The sequence below is a fragment of the Carettochelys insculpta genome, chromosome 17, assembly GCF_033958435.1.
Source record: "Carettochelys insculpta isolate YL-2023 chromosome 17, ASM3395843v1, whole genome shotgun sequence".
Taxonomy (NCBI): Eukaryota; Metazoa; Chordata; order Testudines; family Carettochelyidae; genus Carettochelys; species Carettochelys insculpta.
In genome coordinates, this window is record NC_134153.1 from 5,846,139 (window position 1) to 5,871,684 (window position 25,546).

Here is a 25,546-nt window from a genome sequence, read left to right on the forward strand (position 1 = left end):
GGGGGTCCCCGAGGGCAATGCAGGGGGTCCGTGAAAAAAATAAAATACAAAGGGTCATTGGAAAGAAGTTTTAAATAATTTGCAAAGTTACAACCAATTAGGATTTTTAAATTAAACGTCTTCCAATAATGTTAATGTCTGTCCGAAAACTGACACTGTGGTTTCCGTTTCCATTTAATGAAGTGTACGTAGCAGCTAGAATTGGCTCTGATGGGGGTCCGTGAGTGGTTTGGGGGAGCAGTGATTGGGGGTCTGCGCTAGGGAAAAGGTTGGGAAGTGCGGGTGTAGATGTATTTGGCCCTGCTTCAGCACATGGATCTGGATATGATGACCTCACGGTCCTTTCCCAGCCCTATATTTCACTGATTCACACCAGGCTGTCCACAACGGACCGGCCAACGTCCCTTTGTGACTTGAAACAAAACAAGCTCTCGATTGACTGTCGCACCACACCTGGTCACACAAGCCTAGGCAAAGGTACGTCAGACACAACCAAGTCGAGATTCTGCATCGCAGGCAACATTCCACACCTGCTCTGCCCAGGTTTAAGTGATTAATCCAACTGGGAAATAATGGTGATTGAAGCTGTCTGTCCAAGAGGTTACATGTTGCAAGCTCCCTTCCACCTGTCTAAACCCACTCCTGGCTTGTTAGCTCACCTAGAAAGCCCAGGCAGTTCTTACTTGTTCAGTGGTCCTAGCCAGGTGAAGTGATGGCCGTTACAGCATGCTGCTCTGGCTGAAGCAGGCAGAAAACTTTTGCAATTTTGGTGACCATTCTCTCATGAGCCCTAGTCCTTCCCTGACCTAGCAGCCTGGCTCACAGCTGCTCCTCTTCGGTGGCTGCTGTCTCTCCATCAAATTTTCCATTTCCAGCACAGTTTTCCCCCAGTTTAGTTCTTTCTGAGGTGCAGTCCTGTTCACTGTTGGGTCAAGGATTCAGCACAAGGAAAGACCGGAATCCGAGAGGTGGCAGGAGGGCACACCCTGGGGCGGAGCAACCCATAGGACTCACCTGCAGGTCCGTCCCATGTTTGGGAAGCCCTCAGCGTTGCTGATGGCCCCTTCTCAGCACGAAAGCCATAGGGAGGAGAGCTGGATCCAGGAGGAATGAGCCCCAAGGCTTGACAACAGGTTCTGTGCTAAAAAACGACAAAACCTAGGAGGGGAGAGAGAGGCCCAGCCCTGCTGGGGTAGGGAGCACAGCTGCTGCCAATCTACCTGTCTGCTGGAAAACCAGCCCTCTCTTTTGCCCTGGCAGGAGACAAAGCCCAGCATGGCTGTTAGAAGCTGCTTCTTCCTACTCAGGTGTCTCCTGCAGTGTTCTGTCAGCTGAGTGCTTGGGCAGCCACCCAGGAGAGATTCAGGGGCTGCTCAGCTGATTAGCCGAGCGCCACAACTGCAGACAGCCTATGTTTCCATTGGTGGTGCACATTCACACATGCCTCAGTGCACATAAAATTTATTTCGCCCATGGATGGGAAAAAAGAGAGAGAACCCTTGTCTCCTGGTCAGTGATTTAGCTCAACAGCCAATGGCCAGATTTTAATCAGGAGAGAGAAGTGCTTCTTCCTTGCAGCCACTCACCCTTCAGAGGAGAGCCAGCGCTCAGTTGAGCCTCAGATCCACCTCTGCCAAGCCTAATTTCTACATTGGCTTGCTGATAGCAGTCAGACTCACACAGGGTTACCGGACACTTTTACAAACTGGATCGGTAGAAGGCAGATGGCTGTGGGAACCACCCAATGCGCTAACCCTAACCTGGGCTCCATTAGCCCTGCGCCGGCTGTTTGCTAGCTCAATCTCTGTGTGACGTCTGTACAGCACGGCAATGCTCTTCGATATGCTCCCGGCTCGGCCAAGCCAAGCAGACACACCTACCTGGAGCGCTTCACCCCACATCCCACACGTAATTGGTTAAAGGCCTGAAACCGATTTGCATCGCTTGCATTCTGATGTGATGGCAAAACCCATCTGTCGCCCTAATCTGAAGGGACGTTCAGTGACTCCATCTGCACCAGCGGTTCCCAAACTTTTTGGCATCACGCCCCCGCCTTTTGATTTTTGAGAAACCCTCATGCCCCCCAACCTCTTCTTTACCATCATCCAACCCCCCTTTAATCAAAAATTCAACTCATAATTTAAAATAAATGCAAAAACTTGACTTAAAAATGTTATTTGAAATTAAAGTCAGTTTGAAAAGTTTTTGTTGGCTCCTTGAGGGTGCCTGGTGCAGCCACAGCCGGCCACCCTCCTGAGCCCCCTGCCAGCCGCCAGAGCTGCCTGCACCAGCTGCCCGCCCGAGCCCTGTGCTGCCAGAGCCGCCCGTCCAAGCTGCCTGAGCCCCACACTGCTGGGGCCAGCCGCCCTCCCGCCTGAGCTGCCCAAGCCCTGCAATGCTGGGGTCAGCCGCCCAAGCCCCGCAATGCTGGGGCCAGCCGCCCAAGCCCCACGAGCCCCGCAAGCCAGCCACCCCCTGGCCAAGCCCTTCCCCACCTGCAAGCCAGGCACCTCCAGTCCCCCACTCACTCCATCCCCCTCCCGCAAGCCAGCAGCCCCTAGCCCCCACCTAACCTCATCCTTCCCCTCCTCCCCCTCCCCTCCCCAACCCACACTCACTGCCCTTTGCAAGAGGCAGCTCACTCCACGTGGGTCTTCATCGGCTGCCTGCTTTGTATAGCGGCTGTGCCGGGTCACCCACATAAAATGGCAGGGGCTGAGAGCCGGAGGCAAAGGCCGGCTCTTTCTTTGGGTAGGGCGAATGACGGGGGGGGGAAGGCGGCTGGGTCGCCCCGCGCCTCCCTGGAATTTCTTCATGCCCTCCCAGGCGGGCACGACCCCCATGTTGGGCAACCATGATCTACGCTGACTAAAACCACAGGCTAACAAAGTCTATTTTAAACCACACCAAGGGGACAGATTCTTGGCTAGTGTCAATTGCAACAGCTCCCCCGACTTTGGACCAGCGGTGACAATCTATGCCAGCGGGAGAGAATCCCCCCAGATATTTTGTATCTACAACAAAGGTGGGAACGGAGTGGCATCATTCACTCATCCCCACTTCGAGCTCCTTTGGAATAAAAAGGAACAGAATTAGCTGAGGTCTGCTCACAAGCAACTGGTAAAAACAGCTTGTGAAATATCAGCATGTGACTGTATCTCTTTATGAGCAACGCCATGGGGTGGGGAGGGAGGGAACCAAGTTGTAAATCGACTGCTTTGTCCTAAATCTGTCCACAGCTATACAGGGTTGTATAAAATGCCATAGATCTGAGCCCATTTTAGCTACAGTAGCGACAGAACAGAAGTGCTGAGGGGTAGCAGGCAAGGAAAGGGAACCGCTATCTTAAAATCTAGCAGAACCTCGTTCAGGGGCTGACAAGTTCCAGGAGCAGATAACATCTTGCAAAACTGTTTCAGCAGGGGTGCCAAATTTCAGCATGATCCTGTGCCCTGAATCAGCAAAGAGTGATCAAACAAGACTCCATGTGCTGAAATTTCCAATCCAAGGGTCTGTCTTACGGAAAACTTCTCAGCCGTAAATATGTCTCAGCACTGCATAGTTTGTTTTCCTCTGGGGATCTGGTGGGTTTCCTCAGCAGCTCTGAAATTCTACGAGGCGCACATTTGTTAGGTTATATATTTAATTGCACTGGGGCCTCAAGGGGCATTTTGCTACCTCTGCTTAGCGCCATCCAGAAAGCCGTGACATCCCAAGAGGTTGCTGAACTCCAGTCAACTCAGGGTACAGATGTGAAGTTTCAACTTCACATGAACTTCAACTACAACTTCTGATGAAGCGGGTCTTTGCCCACGAACGCTTATGCTCCAAAATATCTGTTTGTCTATAAGGCACCACAAGACTTCTTGTTGTTCTCAAAGCTACAGACTAACACGGCTCCCTCTCTGATACAAGTTACAACTGTCAAAGAAGTTGCTTAATTATAAAGTTATTCCCCTACGTCGGGGGTCAGTAATCAAAATGACAAGAAGAGTCATTTTTTCCGAATTCGGTAAAACAACTCAATAGTTCAAGAGCCATACTGCATGTGAACACAAGACGGCCCTTAATAAATCCAGTAGGGGCGCAACATTCGCGAGGGTTCGGTGTTCAGGACCTTTGCGAATGTTGATTTTTGTGAATAATGGAGGGGGGATTCGGAGCCCTGGGGAAGCAGTGGCTCCTGGTGCTTCCAGCTGCTCGCGAATAATTCAATTTGCGAACGTTAAGTTTGCAAACGTGGGGGCCTTGCTGTCATGTCAAACCGTACTTTTTGTAACCTCTGTTTTAAGTGCCACTCCAACTCCGCTTTAATTATGCCAATTTTATCTCACATTTAATTTCAGTTTTCTTTCTTAAAACACGTGTTGTCCTGCACAGCAGGAATGCCGTGCGCTTCCTTTTCAAAATCAAGAATTTCTTAGCCAAACCATCAAAACACAGATACAGTATCCTATCTCCCAAAGCACTGCACATATTAAAGGGGGAGCGACCCATCGTTTTGAGATCACATATTGTTTGCTATTGAGTTATGAGTTGTTCATTTTGGGACTTTCAGACATTCAATGTTGTTTTAAAATAATCAGGCGGTTTGGTTCGGTTTTTTTAACTTGGCAATTGTAGCGTCAGGAGCCACAAAAAAACCCTTAAAGAGTTACATGTGGCTCCGGAGCCGCAGGTTGCAGACCCCTGCCCTACACGGACTTAATGGGAATCTCCAAAGAGAGTTGTGGTTTGTTAAGTGTTCATTAAAACCATGCACTGCAGTAGATCAATGCCCTCCATACCTAGCTGTCACGGTGCCATGCCTTAGCCTTCCACTGCCCTAAGAACATCATTTATTACTAAGACTAAGCAGGGCACACAGTAACCAACCCTAAGTGAAGATGTTAAAAAATCTGGTTGTGGAGGTTACAGAGCATATTAAAGGATTAATACTACCATGATACACAGAAATCTATTCAACAATCGTTGATGCTCCAGAAAAGATACCTTAACAATCAATCGTTATTTGTTTAGCATCTGCTTACAACTGCCTCGAAGGCACACTGAACTCTCTTTCAACGATCTGCCCGGACTGGTACCAGCAACCCACACAGTGGTCTGCTGAAAGAGTGGGAAAAATGAAGACAGGATGCCTAAGATAAATATGGGTCCAATTACAAGACAATGGTGAAAGCTAAGGCAACAAATAAGCTAGCCAAAGTAACCCTGCTCCTTCAAATCTTTTCATCAGCTCAAGCCGCACAGGTGCACGCTTTCAGATCCAGGGAAGTTCTATCCTGCCATTGAACTGCACTTCCTATTTCACCTGAGCACTTCTTACTTCAGTACAGGAATTATCCACTCTGGTGTGGCTATGGTCTGAAGAAGTGGGTCTGTCCCATGAAAGCTCACCACCTAACAAATTATTTTGTTAGGGTTTAAAGTGCTACTGGACTGCCTTTTTGTGTTGATAGAATATAGACTAACATGGCTCTCTGTTACCACTTGAACAGTTAATATGTAAATAAGATTACTGCATGTACTGTGCACAGACTGGCAATGTGAGATGTCATCTGTGGTAAGATTTAGACTATAAGCCATCAATCAGAATTATCCAGCTCAATTTTAGGCATCTCTTTGAAAATTGGAAAGGACCCGTGTTAATTCTTCCAGTCCTCGAATTAACTATGGGATGGACCTAGACATGCATGGCCAGTTCTAACATTCTCCACGTTGGTTACAATGATTGTTTTTAAGTCAGGACATGGATTCGACGGTGCCACTTTAAATTCACCTCCTGCCCCAACAGCCAGGAGGGGAACAAATCATTCAAAGGATTGCTATTATTTTGAACTCAGAGATAAAGGTGTCACCAGCGGGAGAGGGACTCGGCCAGGGTCCCTGTAAAATGAGCCGTGGGGCGGCCACCCAGGAGAGAGTCAGCTGATTAGCAGAGTGCACACAGCACAAGTTTTATTGGTGGTGCACATCCCCTGATACCTCAGTGCATGTAACAAAATTCATTCTGGACATAGATGGAAAAAGTTAGAGGGAACATTGGACTCAGCCCATATGAATGTTTACAAAAGCAAACCTCCCATGTAATTGAGAAATGCCGACATCAGGCAAGAATGCTAGAAACCACGGACGTTTTGGCGAAGCTGCTGTTAGGCAAGTAAGCAAGTCTTTTTAGCTGGGATAACAGGGGCTCTCACTCTGATACAAACAACATTCGTTTTCTTCCTTTAAACATTTGTGTGGGGTTGAGGGCCTTGGAAAATGTGCTGGTTGTGTAAGGTGGGACAGTCAGAGGAACCCAAATGGTTTAGGCACCTGATTTCCACCGCCAAAGGGCCCTTGAGGGCCTAACTCCTTTGGGTGCCTTTGCTAATTAAAGAGATTTTTCCATCCAGTTTAACACCCCCAGGGTTTGAAGCACCAGAGAGAACACGCCTGAAGTCTTCACATCAAGACAGGAAGTATTTCTGGGAGATATGATTTAGCTGACACTAATTTATTGGGCTCAAGACAGGAATAATTGGCAGAAATTCTGTGGCCTGTGTTCTGCAAGAAATCAGATGAGATGAGTCGATGGTTCTTTCCAGTTTTATGGAAGTTTGGGAAGGGGCTTTGAACAGGGACCTGCTCTTATTTATTATAAGAGGTTCTTCTAGTCTTTAAACAGGAACAAAACTGCACCAGTCTGGCCCTTCAGAAGGAAGTCACTCAGTGATGAAAAACAGTGAAGACCCTCGGGGAACTCTGATGCCACCTCCAAGGAGGACAGTGCATATTCAAAGCCATATACAGGGAGCATCCGCTCCAGAGGGTGTCCTTTATACACCACTTTCACTCCCCAGCAAGGCCAACATTTGGCTCTCAGAGCCACCCCCTCCAGCCCTCCCTGCTGGGTGCTCTGCATAGACTACGCCCAAAGTGGCGGGGCCATGGGCCAGACCACAGAATCCAGCCCTGCATGCTGTTTGGAACGCCTGTTCCAAGCAGCTTGCAAAGCAGGGGAGCAACTGATGCTGGGTGTGTCATTTAAACACTAGGGCAACTCTGCCTTCTCCAGTCACATTGGGGGCGTGATCGTTTCTTCAGGGACTGTGCCCAGGCCCCCAGACGCATGAGATACACACACTGCTCCCGCACCCTTAGAACAGAGCTGACCAGCCTGGCATTCCGCCCCCATCTCCCCACAGGTTTCAGCAGGACACTGGTGGGAGCCTGTCTTCCCTACCTTGACTGGCCAGAGGGGCTGCTGTTCAGCAAAGGGAGTGCCCTTCTTCCACAAGGGGAGTCCAGAGCACTTTCTCCAGCAGCCGCCAGCACCAGGGTGTGGACTCACAGGGCAGAGATGCAAAGCTCTGGCCTTAACACAGAAGGGTGTCTTTTTAATGTCATTGAATTGGCTTTACAGATGCCTTCTAGGATGCACCTTGCATCTTGCACCACTTGTCCTTGTTTCACACCAAAGGCAGCAACATATAAAACATAACCCGGGTGCCCCGTCCTTGGGCGGTGCACGGAGTGGGATGCATTTAGCCTGGGGCGACAGAGCTGCTTTGTGCGCTGTGTCTCTGATGGCGACCTCAGAGACCAACCGTGGAACCAGCAGGGCACTGCCCAGGCAGGCAACTGATGACTGGTTTTGTGTGTGGGTTTTCCATTTCAGCCTACTAAATGAAACCCTCCCAGGCCTGGACACAAACGTGCCCCAACTGCAGATAATTACAGGCAGGAACTCTTAAACCCCAGCTGAAGAACACTGCCCCAAGTCTCTGAAGCAACAAGACCGTCCCATTATTCTCTTCAGGCCAACGAGTACATCGACCATCGGCTCTTCAGGGTACGGGCTGGCATTTGGTTCAGTGTTTGCACAGCACCTTGCACAAGGGGGTTCTAGTTCCCAACTGGGGCTCCTAAGGTAACATACAGAACAGTCAAATAAAATCTGCTGGATCAGCTCCTAAAAAAGATGGTTAAGGCTATCTGCTTAGCGTCAGGTTACCGCCGCCTGATGCAGGAGCTCATGCCCTTCTGCCTGAACCTCTCCAGCAGTGTTCCCACTATTTTTTTCCATCTGGGGTGGAATGCATTTTCTTACGTGGCCCAAGACATGTGCGAACGTGAACCACCAGTAGAAAGAAATGCTGCCGAGCGTGGGCGCTCTGCTGATTAGCTGGGTGACACCTGACTCTCCTCTGGGCGGCTGCCCAGGCGCGCAGCTCACAGGGAATACAGCTCTGCTCTTTTGTCACTGAGGTTTCCACCTGCCAGCAGGCATCATTGCTAAGCACACTGTTTTTAGCAGAGCAAGGGAAATCAGAGCATGAATCAGCTTTTCCGAGGGGCCCTCTTGCTCCACACGGCATACTGCGCGCCCGAGATCACCCCAGTAAATCCTCATAGCCGAAGTCTCTCGAGGGAAAGGTTTGCTTTGACTGTTAAAAGAAAGAACAAGGGGGGCAGCTGCGGTCAGGGGGAGACGTCTAGCCAGACTCTCTCCAGGAGCAAGACACACTTGGATGCTTCCAAGAAAGACGTAAGCTCAAAGGGTTATTGACAGCTATCGTAGGCCCATAACTCAAAGCAGCACAAAGAGTTCAGGAAAACAGACAGCGAGTATCTTCCTCGAGGGCGTCAACAAGTGCTTCGGAGAGCAGACACGGCAGGTGATTGTTCGGCTCTACTCCGCACTCATGAGCCTCAGATGGACTCCTGGGTCCACTTCTGGGGAGAGTCCAGAGGAGAGCAATAAAACGATAACCGGTTTAGACACCCCTGAGGAAAGGTTTACAAAGCTGGGCATGTTCAGCTTTGAGAAAAGATAGAAGAGGAGAGACCCGACAACAGTTTGAAAATACATTAAGGGTTCTCATAAAGAAGACCATGTTCAATTGTTTTGAATGCCCCCACTGACGATAGGCACCTCTCTTGATGAGCCTCAATGCCTGGATGAGAGTCTCTGCTACCATTCACAATCCCACCCCCAGGACCTCTTCACTATCATATGAAGATGCAGCTATAAGTCCAACTCCCTAGGGCCAGGATGAAGCAATGGGTTTGAATCTGCAGGAAGGTTAGATCTCAGGAAAAGCTTCCTAACAGTACGGGCAATGAAGCTCCAGAATTGGCTTCCAAGGGGGGTTGTGGAATCCCCGTCACTGGAGGCTTCTAAGAAGGCTGGACAGACGCCAGTCAAGGATAATAGATTTACTTGCACCTACTTTAGTGCTCTCGAGGTCCCTTCCAGCCCTGCAGTGCTGCGATTCCTCATGGGCGGAGTACGAACAGCAGTGGAGAAGACTTTCTTCCTGAAGGAAGATGATGATTATTTTTGCTTTTCTCCTCTCTTCTAATTCTATTCAGAACATGAGAGCTGCACGCAAACTGCAATGGTGAAGAGATGAAGTTTGCTGGTTCATTCCCACCCCGAAGCCCAATTATCTGCTTTTGCCATCACAGTGACCTCCAGACAAAGCAGCAACCATGTCAGAAGCAAGAGGATTATAATTATGAGCAGTGGAAGCCAATTAATTAATTCTTCATAACTAGGAACAAGTGCAGTGAAGCACTGAAGATATACAATGCCCTGAAAAGGTATAGCAACTCTGAACTCCACCATGCCCTGTGCCAGGGGACATCAGCTACTCTAGTAAAGGGCTGTGGATAGACCCAGACTTGCAAGAGCCAAATATTGTACCCATCTTCAGCGGAATCTTGCTGAACCTCCCTTGACAGAGCCAATCGCCATCATCTGCTTTTCTTCTCTGTTGCTCTCCACTCGCAGGCTGGTGGTAAGTGAATCCCACCCTCGCACGTATGGCAATGAACAACACAACATACTCCCAATGCTGCATCCAGCAGCCCAGGCATTGCAACACCAAGCGAGAGCTTCCTTAGTGGAAATGATCAGCCCTGCCTCTGGGAATATGCGAGTGAAGCACCAAACCTGGGACCTCTGGAGCTTAGTGCAGGAGACTTCACTGATGGAATGAAAAGCCAGCTGGCTCTCACCTCAGACAGCAGAGGAGACTCACTCTCTTGCTCCGTAAGTGGTCCAGGTGCCACCACATGGGACACCCAGGAGGTGTGTGGGCTACACTAGGGCAGTTCAGTAACTAGAGTGCTGCCTTCTGCATCTCTTCCCCAGCCAGGTCCTGGTAGCACCAGGAACTGGCAATACCCGGCCCTGGTTTATACCTGGGAATGTCTGCAGGCACCCAGGGTCTCCCCGCCAACTCCAAAGGGCGCACGACAGTGTAACAGAAGGGTAAGACCTGGACCCAAACGCTGAGAAAGCAAAGACGTGTGCAACACCTCTCAGCCTCTAGCCCAGCGCTGCTTCTAATTTCTCCCATCCATGGACAGGACAGACTTTGTTACGTGCATCAAGGTGTGTGCGGCTGTGCTCCACCAAGAGAAACACCAGCTGCCTGCTCCAAGTGCTCTGCTAATCAGCTGAGCAGCACCTGAATCTCTCCTGGGCAGCCAGCCAAGCACCCTGCTTACAGGGAACCCTGCTCCAGACTTCATTTCAAGAGATGAGATGGGTGCTTCCCTTCCATCGGCGCGAGGACGAAGGGACATCAGCACTGCCAGCCACAGGCATAAGGACCATCACTTCCAAAGGCACCCCAAGGTGTCCCCCTGGCCTTGTCTGCTCTCTCACACAGTAGGAACCACGAGGCCGATGCTAGTACCTCTCTGGATGCACCTAAATGCCGGGACGAGAGTCTCCGCTACAATTCACCAATCCTACCACCAGGACCTCTTCACCACCACACGGAGGCACAGGTATCAGCTTAACTCCTAAGGACTCTTCCAGCACCAGCAGCACCTGGGGGAAACAATCTCACACCACGTCTTCTCTTGTAAGACTTTGGAGCAGGGGTGGGCCATAATTTTCACAGAGGGGCCACTCCACACATTTTGGTTATGGCCATAGGCCAGCTCGGGACCCCAGAAGCAGCAGGGCCTTGGGCAGAAGGGTTGGGGGCTGCCGAGAGACAAAGAGGGTGTGTGAGTGTGAAAGAGAAACCCTTTGCACGAGAGAGAGAGACTTTATGACACTGACTGAGTGTGCACGTGACCGTCACAATGTGTGCGTGTGGCACAGACTGGGTGAGTGTGACAGTGACACGGAACAAGAGCGCTGGCAGCTGCTGGGTGAGTTTCTGAGAGAAGCCGGCCTCTGTCTCTAAGGGAGATCTGCCCTGCTCTGTTGTCTCCCGCTCTGCACCGAGTGAGCCGCTGACTATCCATGCTTCAGACTGGAACAGCTCCGCTGTGTGTCTCCTGCTGCCTGATCCCTGCTCTGCAGAGATGGGGGACAGGGGATCACCCTGACATCAGCATTACCCTCTCCCCTCCCTCTCTGCACAGCCAGCAGGAGAATCCTACGAGCAGCTCAGCTGCAGAAGGAACAAGGGGCAGGGAGGGGGAGCTGAACACATGCTGCTGGCTGTAAGCATGCATGCTCTGCTAATCAGCGGGGCAGGCAGGAGAGAAATGATTGGAGGGCTGGATCGGACCCCTGGGCTGATTTTGCCCACCTCTGATTTAGAGCCCCAGTCAGAGGGAAGGACAGCTGGCATGGTGCTTTCCATGGACAATCCTAGTTACACTCACTTTGACTAACACATGGGAGTTGCTCTGGAAACTTTGTGTAAACATCCAGGAAAGCATCCTCCAGGTTTAAACACATAGAGAAGAACCTCGTTAACAACACTTAAGTCTGTTTAGCATTTTGGATCACAAAAAACCCTACAAACCACTGAACCAATTTGAAAAAAACAAAAGCAAAACAAAAAGTGGACCAGGCGGCAACCCCAAAAGCCTTGCAAAGGAAAAGGCACCACCTCTCACAAGAAGCTTTGAGCACTGGCTGGAGAAAAGCTCTCTCAGCAAGAGAAGTCAAGTTTTAAATAGAACACATGAGTGTTCAGCCATCCTCCACCCCAAACCTCATTCACAATTAACGTCCAGCTCACTAATCCACTCCCTCTCCCCAGACACCGTTCCTTCTCTTCTTGCTGTTCCTCCCTGTGCTGCTTTAGCAAGCGAAGCATTAGGAATACTTGTAGACAGAACACGTGTTTAAGAGAATAGTGGGACACACATGTTCAATCTGCAAAAGACACTCTAGTTCTTGGTTATGTTCAGCTCCACCACAGTGTAACAAAAGGCTTACAGAAGGTACACTGTTTTAACAGCAGGTTAGACAAACACCCATCAAGGATGGTCTACGCTGTGCCTCGTCCTGCCATGAGTGAAGGGGACAGGACTTAGTGACCTCTTGAGGTGCCTGCCAGTTCTACAATTCTGTGACATTACCTGCCCAGAAATTGTCTACGCAGAGACTGCCTGAGCATTCCTGTGCTATAGAGCAGTCTTTCTCAACTAGATCTACATGTACATAGGGGGTACACCGAGGTCCTTCAGGGACATGTAAGCCCATCTAGACATATAGTTTAACAACAGGATACATAAAGCACACTAGTAAAGTCAGCGCGAGCTAGAAGTTCATTCAGACAGTGACTTGTTTCTCTTGCTTCATATGCCTTACGCTGAAATGTCAGCACAGTACTTCTATTCCAATTCACTTATTTGATTATAAGGTGGTAGAAAGTCAGCACATTTTCAGTAGGTGTCTTCTGGGATACTTTTGCATGTTTTTGTAAATACGTGTTTTTTAAGTGAGGTGTAACTTGGGGGTATACAAAACAAATCTGACTCCTGCAAAGGGTACAGGAATCTGGACAGGCTGAACGGCACTTGTTTCAAGACCTCAGATTAATTTAGGACCATGTTTTTCAACCGGTGGTGTGCATACCCTTAGGGATACATGAGAAAAATCTGGGGGGTACTTTTTTTAAGGGGTACTTTATAAAACAAGGTTGAGAAACACTGGTATAGAGGAGCAAGGGAGGAAATTAAAAAGGGCACATTCATAACTAAACAAAGGAGACAGTTTCCCAGACAGGACAAATAAGCCTGTGGAACTCATTGCTACAAGTTATCTGAGACCAGGAACTCAGCAGATTACAGGAAAAGACGAGACATTTATACACACAGAGTATCCAGTGTTAACAGCAAATATTAATGAAACCAACAAGAGTTTTGGTTTAGCAACGCTGAGGGCTAAACCAAGTTCTAGCTCCTGGGAGTGCAGAAAAAAAGAAAAAAGATTATCTCCTAACTTCATCTCACCCGCAAGGCTTCTTCCTCTGCACTAGCCACTGCCAGAGACAGCGCACTGAGTAGGATGGCTTTTGGGTCTGATCCAACCTGGCAATTACTACCTTCCTGAAAAGAAAAGTGTAACTGGTTTAATTAGTTATTTGCTATGGCTGAGTGTCTTGGTTCTCTGAAGGCTGCACATTGGAGCTCAACCCACCGGCTTCATGAAGATGGGAGAGTTAACTTACCGTGAACCACTGTAAATATCAACCCCTAGAAACCACTGAGACAGAAAGAAAACTACGCCAGCACCCAGCTCTCCCCGCCCCCTCCAGCCTTCTTCACTGTTACCTAGATATATATGGGACGCCTCTCACCAGAGTGCCTAAGCTCTTCTCAGACAATAGCTGGGGAAACCGAGGTACAGATCAGGTGACCTGCTCACACTTCCAGGAGACAAACCACAAGCCCATTCTTCTTCCTGTTTTACCATGCCAGTCCTGCCATGCAAGACCATCTATCGGCTCACATGTCCTCCATGTCACTGTGGTTTCTGAGCCCCTCCCAGGTATGAAGAGTGAACGGAAACACCTCTGCCTCTTCCTGCTTAGCCTGCAGACACCTATCTGGGTAACTGAGGTAACCTTGCCTTCAGCTTCAGGGCAGCAGACCCTGCACTATTTAAACTGCTAGGACTGTAATGGGAGGAGGCACTGGGATTAAGGTGCATCCAGGTGGCAGGAGCTCTGAGTGCTACAGGGGCCTCAGTCTCCAAAAGACAAAGGCCAAGACTAGAAGGTGACAAAAAAAAAAGCAGCATCACATCTGGACGTCGCTACTCACTAAAGGCCTGCATGAGAGGGCTGGGGAAAACACCATCAACATGACCGACACTAAATACAATGAGCTGCCTGGGTCTCCGCTCACATTCCCAGGGGATGGGGAAGGGTCACACCGCAGCTCAGCCCTTGCTGAAAGTCTCAGTGGAGAGCCAGGATTTGAGAGGCCACCAAACGCTCTTCATGAAGAAGGGAGAGGGGCTCGGTCAGGCTGGAGGCCAGCTGGCACAGGAGCTTTGAAGAGCTGACGCTGCCTGGGCTGCACCTGATCTGAGGATAGAGGAGTTCAGTTTCCAGGACTGTTGCTAAAATACAGGTTGAATCTCTCTCGTCTGGCACCCCGGGAACCTAACCAGTGCCAGAGGAGAGAATTCGCCGGACCATGAGAGGTCAATATTGTCTAGCGCATTACCAACACTTCCACTGTGTACTGGGCTGTTAGAAGACATTTAGGGGTAAATTACAGCTAAATAACAGCACAGAACCCTGAGGGCCAGGACGGGTGGCCTGAAACCAACTTTATGGGACTGTGGGAAACTTGGCCACAGCTGTGATAAGTGGGCGTCCGGCTCACTAAAATCATGTCGGATTACGGATTTTGCCGGATGAGAGCGTTCCAGATGAGAGAAGTTCAACCTGTACCTCTCGCTAGCCCCAAAATCCCTCTCACAACAAGCAAAAGAAAGTGCTCTGCCTTGGAAGCTGCGCCCATATCACAGCTTTCTTCTTCCCCAAGAACTATCTTTGAGCTTTCCTTGCTCGCCTGCACTATACATTGGGGGATATATACCTATTTGCACTTCTCTTGCACTTTATTCCAAAACATGGCTGGGACGTTTGCTTTCAGCTGGAGGAAACTGTTTAAGAACTAGTCAGTTTTGTGTCTGTGCAAGAGACAGAGAAAGGGGGAAAAAAATGTTTCTTGCTGGCTGTCTGACTTCCCCTCTGATACACCGCGTTAGCAGTGAGGCCAGGCTCCCACAGAGTGGGCTGTCTGCAGAAGCCTCATTAACGCAAACCTGCCAGCTGCTCTTCCTTCCTCACAGCTATCGTCACTCACACAGGTTTTGGAACCCCACACAGCAAGACGGGCGTTTCACGCTCTGACTTTCCGCTCACGATAGCGTTACGACGCGAGAGCACCAGTACAGCAAATTGTCAGCATTGCGGCGAAGGGGAAAGCTTTGTATTTGAAATGCTGCGTCAAATATTCTGGGCAAAAAACATTTAAAATGCACATAAAGAATGTGCTGAGCCCGTGGTATGTTAACAGAACATCTTCTGAGGGTCAAACCAAGTCTTTCAAACTGTTGTTTGAAGGGTGAGCACGGCTTGAGAATTGAACAGGCCTGATACACTTAAGGCCAGGAAAACCCCTTTTTGTTTCTAAGAATCATTGTTTTGTTCAAGTTAATCCCTGGATTTCACAAAAAGGCCAAAGCGCAGGCTTGGCAGGGGCAGGTGAGGACTCAAACATCAGCCTGCCATTTAGGACTAAACCCACTGTTGTCAGTAACCACGACAGGACTCACTTACTGTGAGCCAGTCACACTGAGTGAGAGATGGTTTTTCTCTCTGGAATGCCCATAACCCTAAGGCAGCCGCAGACTTGGTGCTCTACCAAAATGACATGCCGGGCATGAAGTCTCTGTAACTTACAAGCCCGGTAGTTGCAGGTATCACCAGCTGGGACTGGGGGAATGAGGAAGCACCTAGGAAATGGAAAACAAGCTTCAGAAAGACTTCAATCCTCAGCTCACAGCACCAGAGGAATCACAGTTCTGCTCTGGCTTCCCCACACACACCCTGGAGGAAGATACCTCTTCATGGGCCACCTCTGCACTGCGTATCAGAGGGGTAGCCAAGTTAGTCTGTAACTTCAAAACCAAGAAGTCCTGTGGCACCTTATAGACTAACAGATATGTTGGAGCATGAGGTTTCATAGGCACAGACCCGCTACGTCAGATGCATGCGTGAGGGCTGCAGAGGAGGGTCGAAATTTATAGGCTCATGATAAGAAGGGAGTCCCAGTCAAGAGGAGGGCCAGAGCTGACATGGTCAGTTCAGTCAGCAAAGACCTGGTCCATTATCAGTAGCTAATGTGGAGGTGTGAACATCAAGGGAGGAAAAATTGCTTTTGTAATTGGCCGACCACTCCCAGTCTCAGTTCAATCCTTGGTTGATAGCATCAAATTTGCAAATGAATTGCAGCTCTGCAGTTTCTCTTTGCAGTCTCTTTTTGAAGTCGTTTTATTGCAGGACGGCTACTTTTAAATCTGTTTTACTGAGTGCCCAGGGAGACTGAAGTATTGTGCTACAAGTTTTTGCATGTTACCATTCCTGATGTCTGATTTATGTCCATTTATTCTTTTACACAGAGGCTGTCCAGTTTGGCCAATGTATATTGCAGTGGGGCCTTGCTGGCCTATGATGGCGTATATAATATTAGTAGATGTGCAAGTGAATGAGCCCCTGATGGTATGGTTGATGTGATTAGGTCACTGGTGTAGATATGTGAACAGAGTTGGCACTGCGGTTTGTTGCAGGGATTGGTTCCAGGTTCTGAGTTACTGTGGTGTGGTCTATAGTTGCTGGTGAGAATTTTGCTTAAGATTGGCAGGCTGTCTGTAGGCGAGGCCTCCCAAGGTCTGTGAGAGTGAGGGATCATCCTCCAGGATGGGTTGTAGATCATGGATGATGAGCTGGAGAGGTTTTAGCTGGGGGCTGTATGTGATGGCCACTGGTGTTCTGTTGTTTTCCTTATTGGGCCTGTCTTGTAGCAGCTAGCTTCTTGGTACATGCCTGGCTCTGTCAATGTATTTCTTCACTTCCTTAGGTGGGTATTGTAGTTTCAGGAAAGCTTGGTAAAGGTCTTGTAGGTGGTCGTCTGAGGGATTGAAGCAAATGCCTAAGTTATTGGCTGTATGCAGTGGATCACGTGGTATGCCCTGGATGGAAGCTGGAGCCATGTAGGTAAGCACAGGAGTCCATGGGTTTCTGGTATAGGGTGGTGTTTCTGGGACCATCACTTATTTGCACAGTAGTGTTCAGGAAGTGGATCCCTTGTGTGGACTGGTCCAGGCTGAGGTTGATAGTGGGGTGGAAACTGTTGAAATCATGGTGGAACTCTTCAGGAGCCCCCTTCCCATGGCTCCAGATGATGACGATGTCGTCAGTGTAGCGCAAATAGAGAAGGGGTGCTAGGGGACGAGAGCTGAGGAAGTGTTCCAGGTCAGCCATAAAAATGCTGGCACACTGTGCGACTATGCGGGTGCCCATAGCAGTGCCACTGATTTGAAGGTATAAATTGTCCTCACATCTGAAATAGTTGTGGGTGAGGACAAAGTCACAAAACTCTGCCATCACTTGTGCTTCGGCCTCATTTGGGATAATATTCCTAATAGCTTGGAGTCCATCTTCATGTAGGATATTGGTGTGAAGGGTCTCTACATCCATGGTGGCCAGAATGGTGTTTTCAGGAAGGTCACCAATGAATTGTAGGATTGGACAGAGACTTGGAGTGGCTGGCCAATTACAAAAGCAGTTTTGTCTCTCTTGATGTTCACACCTTCACATTAACTACTGATAATGGGCCACATCCTCCCTGACTGACCTGACCTTGTCAACTCTGGCCCTCTTCTTGACTGGGACTCCCTCCTTTTCATGAGCCTATAAAGTTAGACCCTCCTCTGAAACCCCCACTCATGCATCTGACAAAGCAGGTTTGTGCCCACAAAAGCTTATGCTCCAAAATATCTGTTAGTCTACAAGGTACCACAGGACTTCTTGTTGTCTCTGTACTACAGAGTCACATATAGGCTACGTCTACACGTGAAGCCAACATCGAAATAGCTTATTTCGATGTAGCAACATCGAAATAGGCTATTTCTATTTTGATGAATAACGTCTACACGTCCTCCAGGGCTGGCAATGTCGATGTTCAACTTCGATGTTGCGCGGCACCACATCGAAATAGGCGCTGCGAGGGTACGTCTACACGCCAAAGTAGCACACATGGAAATAAGGGTGCCAGGCACAGCTGCAGACAGGGTCACAGGGCGGACTCAACAGCAAGCCGCTCCCTTAAAGGGCCCCTCCCAGACACAGTTGCACTAAACAACACAAGATACACAGAGCCGACAACTGGTTGCAGACCCTGTGCCTGCAGCATGGATCCCCAGCTGCCGCAGCAGCAGCCAGAAGCCCTGGGCTAAGGGCTGCTACCCACGGTGACCATAGAGCCCCGCAGGGGCTGGAGAGAGAGCATCTCTCAACCCCCCAGCTGATGGCTGCCATGGAGGACCCGGCAATTTCGACCTTGCACGACGCGGATCGTCTACACGGTCCCTACTTCGACGTTGAACGTCGAAGTAGGGCGCTATTCCGATCCCCTCATGAGGTTAGTGACTTCGACGTCTCGACGTCTAACGTCAAAGTTAACTTCGAAATAGCGCCCGACACGTGTAGCCGCGACGGGCGCTATTTCGAAGTTAGTGCCGCTACTTCGAAGTAGCGTGCACGTGTAGACACAGCTATACAGTGGCTCAAACAATAAGGCCTTCTTTTTCAGATACAGCAGAGGGGACAAGAAATTCCCCCCACCTCTCTGTCCTGGATCAGAAGGAAGAGGGGAAAACAATGGATTTCTACCTGAACAGAGATGGAAGAAAGATCTACTCCATCAGAAAGGTGAAAGACTGAGCCCCAGCTCAGAGATGGCTCTTTACTGACTGCAAGTGGCAGAATATTTTAATTATCAAACATTTTTCATATGTAGTTTTATTTTGCAACAACCATTCTGTTCTCCCCGATCTCATCTGACTGCTTATTACTGAGTCGGACATAATATTGCTAAATGCGTTTAATTACACAAGCCAACTCACTAACAACTTTAGGAACGGCTTCCACATTCATCCTTGACCTTGTAAAAATGTAAGCGCATGCATAACTGATTTCAAGAGGATCACTCACACACAAAAAGGTTACGAGCATGCATGCTTCTTTACAGGGTCAGGGCATGAGGTGGTTTAGCAAAAATGCATGAACCATTCACACCAAATTTGAAATGCTCAGAACTATTGCCTTTCAATCTAATTAGAAATGGTCCCATTTTCATAAACAACAAGAAGTCCTCTGGCACTTTATAAACTAACACAAAAGCTTATGCTCCAAAATATCTGTTAGTCTATAAGGTGCCACAGGACTTGTTGTTTTTGAAGATACGTACTAACTCGGCTCTGATACTTGTCCCAATTTTCATAGTATGTCAGTACAAGTTTCAAGGAGAAATGGGCCCTAAATGTTAAATCTGCTTTGGCCATGAAAACAAGTGAGGTATCATAATGTCCTTGTGTTTTTACAGCCTAAAATTACCTAACCCAAAGCATGGAAGTTCCAGGCTGGGGAGAAAAATGGTCATATGAAATACAGTATGTTGACTGGAACTAGAGAAAGGAGGCCAGGTTCCTAGAAGAACCTGTTCAGGATGTCCTCCAGGAGCTCAGCAACTCTCACTGACCCCAGACTGCTGGCTCCCAAACTCCCATGGCCTCTCTGTATCCTCAGTAAAGCTCTCTGTCCTACAACTGTGTCTTGTTGCAAGTGGAGCAACGTAGCAGCAGTCTGTGTACAATACTCTTCTTAAAACTGCAGCCACCAGTATGACCGATGGCACATGGCTTGGCGCCTCTAGGAACTGAACAAAACACTCAGCCCTGGTGTCTAGTGACACCCACTGCTGCCACTGAGCCCTAGCAAAAGCACAAGAATTCCCCTGGGTCTGCCTGGCTTGGACTGCAAGAATTAAGAAAGAAATGAGCAGAATAAAATACTTCGGTTGCCACTCAAAAAAGGCAGAAGCAGAACAGAGGGGAATGAAATCTAAAGCAGGGACAAAACCGTGACGGGGAGCTCTAAGCAATCAGGAAAATAATTTGATTGGCCACAACAAATAATTTAAGCTCCTTTCTAGAACTGGGAGGGGCCCTGGTATCCTTCATAATGATGACAGTTGCGCACGTGCTTTGATATTAAAGAGGATAATCTGCAGCTCAAAATTTTTAGAAGGCTTTGGTAAGAGTGAGTTATAATGATCCTGGACAGGTAGGTGGTTAAGATATTTCAGACTTCAAGTTTCTGGATAACTGGCCTCCAGTAACTTTGGAAATCTGAATCAGAATTTATTTGCCAGTTTGACACATTTCACCTGAGACTTAACACAATTATCTTACGCATTACAAGGGCAAATTCCCCATCTGTGATATTTGCAAGAATGGCCCCATCCCATTTAATTCACTTCTTCCACTGGTCCTATTAATGATAGAGGAAAAAAAGGGAGAGGGAATCCCCTTTCTTCTCCCCCTACTTCCACCCCCCCACCCCACTACGTAAACCCTGGATCCTTATTATTTGCTCCACATCTGATGAAGTGGGTCTTACCCACAAAAACTCATCACCAAATAAATAAAATTGTTCATCTTTAAGGTGGAACAGGACAGCTTGCTTTTTGTGAAGCTACAAACACAGTGACCCCTCAGAGACCACCATGAAATGACAGGGGAATTCCCATCCTGCCTCACCCTCTTCCTCAGGAATTGCTTATACTGTCCAACGTTAAAAAAAATATTTATTGAACTATCTAAATCTCTTGCTTTAAAATACTTCCTGTATTCTTTGAGCTGTTTACAAGTGCACACGTAAGGCCAAGGAAGGAACCAAACAAGCCAAAGGAAGCCTTGCAAACCCAGAGTGAGTTCTGGTGCACAGAGGGTTACAATAGGGCAAAATGGTGCCCTGAATCCCAGAAGAAACCAAGTGCAACGGCAACAACAAACTGAACTGCTCACTGCTTTGCTCTTGCTAGGTCCTGTGTAGGTTGACCCGGTTATTGGCATGTTTACTGTATGGGCACATTGGTTTACCTTCATGAGAAAAACATGCAGGAAGGGAAGGAAATGACTGAGGATCAGCTGTCACACCTGAAAGTGAAGGGAGGAGGCCCAGACTGTCAGCTTTGAAGATTTTAACTCCTGCCTGGCCAAGCTGAAACCCTAGTTTTGACCCAATAGCACAAGCCAGGAAATGCAGATGAACCAAACTACTCTGTCCATTAAAATTGGTTCCTCTCAAGGGAAAATGGAGCAGACACCGGGGCAGGGAACTAAGGAAATTAAGCCTGCCTAGGCTGACATCAGGGACCGTACACCTCTGGGTAAGATAGATGTGTGCCTGTTGTGTCAAAATCCTTTTTCTCTAAATGCTTTGCTTCTGTTGTTGAAACAAACACCACCTGGGTTTTAAGGGTGTTTTGGTCCCTGAATGCCACAGTCACACTCCCACAGGAAAGAACTGCTGGGACCTGAACTCAGCAAGATCTGCTGGGTAAACACAATTGAGACCCAGAGGCCTGTTCTCAGTGAGGGAGAATGGGGATGTTGCACCCTAGGATAGGCAAAGACGGGCGGCCTGACGCATGCCCTATAACTGTGACAGACTTTACTGTAAGTCACTTCTTATTGTACGTTCCCTCTCTCCAGGACTGCTTTGGTGCCCTGGCTCCTACGAAAATAATCTGAAAACAGCCAGGCCATTAATGAAGCATCTTACAGAGCCCACCCTGGCCACTGCCTGCTCCAGTAAGGTTAGGGAGAGAAGCACTGCGCTCCTTTTTATTAGCGTGCAGCTCCAGACATTTGCAAGGAGGGGAGGATGGGCAAAGGGCCAAGCAGGGAAGTCTGAGGTGGCATCCGCCCCTAGGAAAACAGCCTGGAGATACCTGCCATTTGGCGCAGGGCTGAACCCGGCTCTTCACACCTTTGGTGGCTATGCAGAGGCATTCCCGGGAGGGCCAGCTTCAGAGACAGAAATCAACTCCCCTACCAGCTGGGAAATCCCTCCCACTCCCTTTAAAGGCTTTTTATGTCATTTCTTTAAAAAGACCCTGGCTCCGCGCCAAACCAGCAGCCCAGCCAGAGCTTCCCAAGGCACCCACGCTTCCCGCAGGAACCTGCCCCTTTCCAAGGCACCTCCGCAGGTCATGCTCAAAGGGAGCAAGCAACAAGGGCCTGCCCTTTGGTCTAGATCTGCACAGCACCTTTAAATGTCACGGACACTCTCCTATCGCCCAGAGCCTCAGACACAGGGTGGGGCCTCTCCGTATTATCCCCCCACCCAGTCCTATATACTCCCAGGGCATCCCTGCTTGAGAGATGCAGAAACTGAGGCACAGAACACATAGGTGATTTACACAAGGGTGGCACAAGCAATTAGCAGGAAGGGAACCCCAGGAATCCTGCCCCACCCAGCCACCTGTAGGGAGGGGTTTGTCACTGGGAGCCACCTCCCCCTCACCCCAGCAGTGTCTGAGGTTCTCCTAGCCTGTGCCAGGGGAATCCTCCCAACGACACGGCAAGGAGGGATCCGCCCGCCTCCCCAGGCTTTGCATGCCCCCAGCGGAGACCCCGCTGCAGCTGCCGGGGGCCCAGCCTCTCCCCGCCTCGTGCAGGCTGACAGCGCGGCCACGCGCCGCGCAAGGCACATCCCCGGGTCAGCCATACAGTGAATGCGGGAAAGGGGGGAGGATGGAGGGGCAGCGCCGCCCCCAACTCTTCTTCCTCCTCCTCCTCCTCCTCCTCCTCCCTGGGGCTTCCCCCACGCCTGTAGTCTGAATGCAATTCAGTGACCCCCCCGCCCCCGGCAGCTCCTCGCTGCATGTCCCGCCCTCTAATCAGTTGCAATCCATTGCACATGGGTTTCATTAGCAAGGATGCAAATGCAGAAGGGGCTCAGGCGGAATGCACGCTGCCCAGGAAGCGGAGCGGCTCTCGGGGGCTAATTCCTCTCCTCCCCCCTCCGCAGCGCTCACACCCTCCCCCAGCAGCAGTTTCCAAGGCTGGACCGGCGGCACTGGATGCATTTATTGGAGCGAGGGGGGACACGCGTTAAAGTGGGGGGACGGGGACAGCCGGGGCAGCCCAGTGAATGCAAGGCAGGGAGCCAAGGAAGGCGGGGGACTGGGTGCCTCTCTCCCAGTAGATAAAACCCCGAGCAATGCCCAGGGAATGGAGGATTTGCAAGCGGGAAGTGGGGGGGTTGCAAGGCTGGGGTTGCTCCTCCCTCCTCCCCGGCTGGGCTGGGTTCCCCCCGTCCGGAGCTCCCCCCTCCCGGCTCCTGCACAACCCGCTCACCCCCCACTCGCACAAAAGGGAAGCAAGAGGCTTTTTCTTTTTTTTTTTTGCATCCAGGCTCGCACATTGCTAGCAGCCGCCGGGGAGGGGGTGGGGGAACCCGGCTACAGAGCCGAGGGGAGGGAGAGAGGGGTACTCACACGCCGCGCATCCGAGTCCCCCGCAGCAGCGCAGCCCGTGGCTGAGGCGCATCCGTGTCCCCCGCCGCCTCTTTTTTTTTTTCGCTCCAGAATCGACACCCCGGGCGAGCGGCGCTTGGAGCGGCGGGCGAGGGGCCGCACTGCGCACGCGTCCCCCGGCCCCTGCGATTGACTTCCCAAAGCAACTGCAGTTTTTGCACTTCCTCACGTCAAAAAGCAGCCGCCCGCCGCCACCCCGGGAGCGCCCGGGGCAGCAGCCCGCCGCGACCCTGCACCGCCCGCCGCTGGCCCCGCAGCAGCCGTTTTCGATGCAAAAAGCAACAGGCGGGCCCAGGCTCAGAGGCGCCCCGAGTGGGCACCTCCGTCCCCCGCTGCTGCAAGGGGGCGAGCCGCTGGAGCCCCTCACCTCCGCGCGGAGCAGAGCGCGCTGCCCCCCGGGGGAGATGCGTCGGTTGGCTGTGTGCACGAGGGCGCGCCTCTCCCTCCTCGCTGGGTTGCACGTTTTGCAAATGCAAAGGCCTTGATCCGTGCTTAGGGCCTGGCCGGAGAGGCAGGAGGGGGGCGGGGAAGAAGAGTGGGGTGCCCCGAGCCGGGGGGTGTTTGCTACTAAAAAGCACATTATAAAACTTCGGGGGGGGGTGTGAACGACAGGCGGGTATAAAACCCGCATTTTCTTCCTGCTGGAGCGCTGCCCCTGTGGGCGGTTTAAACCCGCAGTGGAAGCCCCTGTCCCGGGAGAAGCGGCGCGCAGAGCTGGGTGCATTTTCCAGCTCCCCAGAAGGTGCCGGGGGAGCCCTTAACAGAGGCCTCGAGGCGCTGGGATCCGTGCAAACGCACAGCGGCGCACCCCCGTCGCTGGGCTGGTCCGGGGTCACCCGCAGGGCACCAGCCGAGGCAGGGCTTATTGACTAAACGCCCCGCGACGGGGGTTCCCGGCAGGGTCCGAACTCCCCCCGCCGCTTCCAGCCACCCTCAGCCCTGCGCCGGGAGGATCTTCGTGTCCTCCCCCGGGCGGGGGGGGGGGGGGCTCGATTCTGCACTCAGCCTCAAAGCCTCAGTGGGGGGGCAGGATCGGGCCCTTCCAACATAAACTTCCCCAAATCGTCGCCCCCCTCCACTTTTAAATGATGCCGCTTGTCGGTCACCCCCCCCCCCCCCCGCCTCCGCATGCAGCTCCGAGCCGCTGGGTTTGCTTGAGGGGTGAATTTCAAGTCTGGTCCAAGGCTCCGTTAGCAGCTTCAGCGCTTGGTGGATTTTCGTCTCCTCAACGAGTCCCGCTTGTGTTTCTTTCCCGGGAGCAGCTCCTCGGTAGCGCCCCCCCCCGCCCCCGAACCAGTAACGGTTTCGGAGGTCCTTTTAAAAGAAATTGCTCGCCCTGAACAGAACGGGGTCCCCCAGTCCCTCGCCCTATACAGTGGGGTCCCCCAATCCCTCGCCCGAGGCAGACAATGCCCCCCCAACTTACAAACAATGTAGCATTGTGTTAGACTATCTGAAGTAAACCGCAGGCTGCAGGTGCTGTGAGACAGACAGGCAGCTCGTCCTTGTTATCCGCGCCGGGAGCACAGGCAGGCTGGGCAGGAAAGTATCTCAGTTAAAGGACAAGTGCTAACGCCGCACAGCCATGGGCCAGCGCTCCCCCATGGCTGTTTGCACCCTTTGCCTCCCCTTAGACGGGCTCAGCACCCATTGCACTAATCCTGGGCCGGCCAAGCTCAGTCCGCCCTGGCTTTGACAGGGACCCAGGAAGGAAGGGAAATCCCCCCTGAGCCGGCTCGGCAGCAGGTTAGAATACAATAAAGCCCCCAGATGTGGTCACTCAACTTGTGGGAATCTGGGGTTTAGGGGACTCCGAGTGGCAGGGAGCTGGCCTGGCTCCGGGCTGCCCCTCACTCGCGGGAGCTGGGAAACTGACCATCGCTGCTGCGCTGGTCAGTTTCCCGGCTTCCACGAGTTACCCGAAATTTGATTTACCTGCGCGTTGGGCAAGAACACAACCTCCGAGTAAGTGGGGGTTTGCTGTAGTGTAGACACATGACGTGTGATCCCCGCAGCTTGATAAAGTCTAACCTCAGCCCCTGGGTGTAGCTAAAACCCGTCACCAGACTCCTGCAGTTGCGCTACCTGTGTTCACCTGCGGGCTCAGGTGAGGCACTGCAGCGTGACTGAATTAAACACTCACTCCGATCCATCCTCCACGCCACGAGTG

General features: G+C 50.8%; 1 protein-coding gene across 1 annotated transcript in view; it reads right to left on the bottom strand.

Annotated features, from left to right (window-relative positions):
• RGS19 (regulator of G protein signaling 19) overlaps positions 1-23,462 on the bottom strand; it is a 66,644-nt gene extending 43,182 nt beyond the window's left edge. Inside the window, exon 1 of the mRNA XM_075011716.1 lies at positions 23,338-23,462. The gene's annotated coding sequence lies outside the window, so the exon portion shown is untranslated. The remainder of the gene's footprint in view (positions 1-23,337) is intronic.
• Between the last annotated feature and the right edge of the window lie 2,084 nt (positions 23,463-25,546).